A 3606-nucleotide genomic window follows, 5' to 3' on the forward strand; every position below is an offset into this window, starting at 1 on the left:
AATCTTTGAGACACAGTAAAAGCAGTGTACAGAGGGCAATTTATAGTAACAGATGCACACATCAAAAAAGAAGAAAGAATCAAAATGAACATCTTAACCCAACATGTCCAACTATTAGAAAAAGAACAACCAAAAAAAAAACCTGCAATCACCAGAAGAACAGAAATAATAAAAATCCAAGCAGAAACAACTGAAACAGAAAAACAATAGAAAGAATCAATAAGACCAGAAGTTAATTCTTGAAAAGGATTAATAAAATTGGCAAACCACTGGCAAATTTAACAAAAGAAAAGAAGGAGAAGATGCAAATAACAAGAAGAAATGAAATAAATGATGTCACAAAGGAACCTATTGAAATAAAAAGGATATTAACAATACTATGAATAACTGTACTTGAACAAATTTGAAAACATAGAAGAAATGGACAAATTTCTATAAACACACTACCTACCCAAACTAACATAATCTGAGATAAAAAATTTGAATAGACCCTAAAAAAATGTCATGGCCCAGAATTTTCCCTGGAGAATTCTTCCAAACATTCAGAGAAGAGCTGATATCAATTCTACTGCAAATATTCTAGAATATAGACAAGGATGGATTACTACTGCACTCATTCTATCAAGCAAGCATAATCCTGGTATGAAAACCAGGCAAAGGTATCACTAAAAAAAAAAAAAAATTACAGACCAATATCCATCATGAAGAGCAAGGCAAAAACTCTCAACAAAATCATTAGCCAAGAGAGTTCAAAACCATATAAAAAAAATAATACACCATAACCAAGTGGGATTCATATCACATATGAATGATTTTTTTATTGTGTAAATATTTATTTAAGAAATATTACAGAAGAGAGATTTGGATTCCAAAACCACAGAGTCATATACAGAAACAAAACATATTAGGCCAAAAGAGAAAAAAAAAGAATGGAAGACACCATAGGCACTCCAGAAGAGAGGACAGTGGAAAACTATTTACACATTATTTATGAAAGAAAGGTCTATAAAAGAGTGTAATGCCAAGATATAAATGTAAAATATAGTGGCATGTTATGTTAACAAAAAAGAGACCAATACCTCGTAGAAACAGCCAGTCCTGAGGAATCTGTGTGTGGTAGTTTTGCTCTGTTCTGCAAGGTTGCTGGTGTTGTGCTAGCACCTTCCTCAGTCTGGGTAACATAGTAGTCTGTGGGGGAAAGGGGAGGAAAAGTGGTGATATACTATGAGAACAGCATAAAATGATGTGGAAGAAATTATCTCTACCAGAAACATAAAACACAAGCTTAAACAAGCATGAGAAGGCAAGGGGAGCAGGAAGGGAGTTTTCCCCTGGTCTCTCTAACAGGTGTTTCTGGGTATGGCTGTGAGGCCCAGGCAGGTGCCTGTCCAACTACCTGCTTAAGGTCAAGGTCAAGGAAATGGGGCCCTGCCCCACAAGTCACAATTGCAGCAACTCAGCTTTGTTCCAGGGCAACCCAGGAGGAGAAATGCATGACACCAAACACTGGGGCCTGTTCTTTAAAATACTTTCCAGGGCTTCATTTGTTTGTGGTCTTCTGAACAATCCCTGACAACTTCTACAGAAACACTGGGCTAAATGTTGCTCATGGTAATTAAAAAAAAGACATCTGCCCAATTCCAGAGTGTAGGTGCCACCATCAGGGGTACGAGGGGCAGTAGCTTTTTGTCTCTTGTTTGTCTGCTGATGCCTGATGGTGGCTCCTTTCTGTATTACAAGTGGTAGTGATGAGTGAGGACAGAGCTTTGAAATACTTCAAGAACTCCAGAAAACCAAAGACTATCCTGTCAGAAAGGAACGGGCCTCTTTTTCACAGAAGAGGAGTAAAGCAAGGGGTAGGTCAGGAATCAAGACTTTTCCAGGGCACTTGGAAATGTAAAAGGATGATAACTCCGGGCCACTGCAGATCGGCTATGCCCAGCCCTGGGCTATCTCAGCACCAGGCTGCTCACCCAACTAGCTACCCATTATCTGTTGGCTTGCCCCTATTCTGCTGTGGGGTCTGCAGTGACAGCAACCATCCTACCCTTAAGACTCAAGCTCTCTATTCAGGATTAACACTGCATGTCACAAGAGCACAAGGAATTGGGCTTCAGGGACATGGAGAGAATGAATGACAAGAACACTGCCCCACATTATGGACCTCTTCAGCTTCCCCACCTGTCTTGGACCCAAAGGCTGGCTTGCTCTATGACTCTGTTTTATGCACAAAATCAAGAGCTGTCCTTCACATGAGAAAGTAGGGAGTTCTTTGGCCCTCAGGCACCAAGGAGAATGACCAACTGGCAGCACTGGCTAGGCACCCGTTTCTTCAGTATGTAGTTCTTGAAATGTCTTTACCTTATGAGGGTTAACTTCAGGAAACTGAGTAGAAAGCCTTCCTCCATGGGGTGAGCAGAGGTGACTATTCAAAAGGCCTGGTTGAAAAGGCTCAAGGTCAGGACACTTAATCTGGAGGTGAGGGTAGGGTGCAATTAGAAAAATAATCAATGTAATCCATCACATAAATAAAACAAAGGAAAAGTAACACATGACCATATCAATCAAATGCAGAAAGGCAGTTGACAAAATCCAACACCCATTCTTGATAAAAAAAAAAAAAAAAATGCTCAGCAAAATAGGAATAGAATGTAAATTCCTTAACATAATTAAGGGCATATACATAAAACCAATGGCTACTATTATTCTCAATGGAGACAGACTGAAAACATTTCCCTTATGAACAGGAACCAGACAAGGATACCCTTTATCACATCTCTTATTCAACATTGTATTGGAAGCCCTAGAGAAATAAGACAAGAAAGGGAAATAAAAAGTCACCCAAATTGGCAAAGAAGAAGTAAAAATATCTTTATTTGCAGATGATATGATCCTATATATAGAAAATCTTAGAGAATCAAAAAGAAAACTACTGGAAGTAACAGAAGGCTTCAACAAAGTGGCAGGGTCCAAGATCATACAAAAATCATATGATTCCTCTATACTAACAAAGGAACTTTGAAAAGGAAATCAGGAAAACAATACCAACTACAATAGCCACACAAAAGATGAAGTTATTGTTGTTACTAGGTGTCGTTGAGTCACCTCCGACTCATAGCGACCCTATCTACAAAAGAACAAACCAATGCCCTGTCCCACCCCATCCTCACAATCCTCACTATGCTTGAGTCCATTGTTGTAGCCACTATGTCATTCCATTTCATTGAGGTTTTTCCTTTTTTTCACTGACCCGCTACTTTACCAAGTATGTTATCAATCTTCAGGGACTTGTCCCTCCTGACAACATGACCAAAGCAAGTGAGACAAACTTTGGCCATTCTCACTTCTAAGGAGCATCTTGGCTGCACTTCTTCCAGGACAGATTTATTTCTTCTTCTGGCAGTCCATAGTATTTTCAGCAATTTTTGCCACCACCAAAATTCAAAGAAATCAACTCTTCTTTGGTCTTCTTTATTCAGTCAAGCTTTCACAAGCATATTAAGAGATTGAAAACAGGTCAATGACATGAGACAAAGTATATGTGAACTGCTGTATGGAAAGTGAATTTGCTCTGTAAATCTTCACCCAAATCACAATAAAAAAATA

This window comes from Orycteropus afer, unplaced genomic scaffold (assembly GCF_000298275.1).
Source record: "Orycteropus afer afer isolate SDZICR_OR568_19922 unplaced genomic scaffold, OryAfe1.0 scaffold00105, whole genome shotgun sequence".
In the NCBI taxonomy this organism is placed as follows: Eukaryota; Metazoa; Chordata; class Mammalia; order Tubulidentata; family Orycteropodidae; genus Orycteropus; species Orycteropus afer.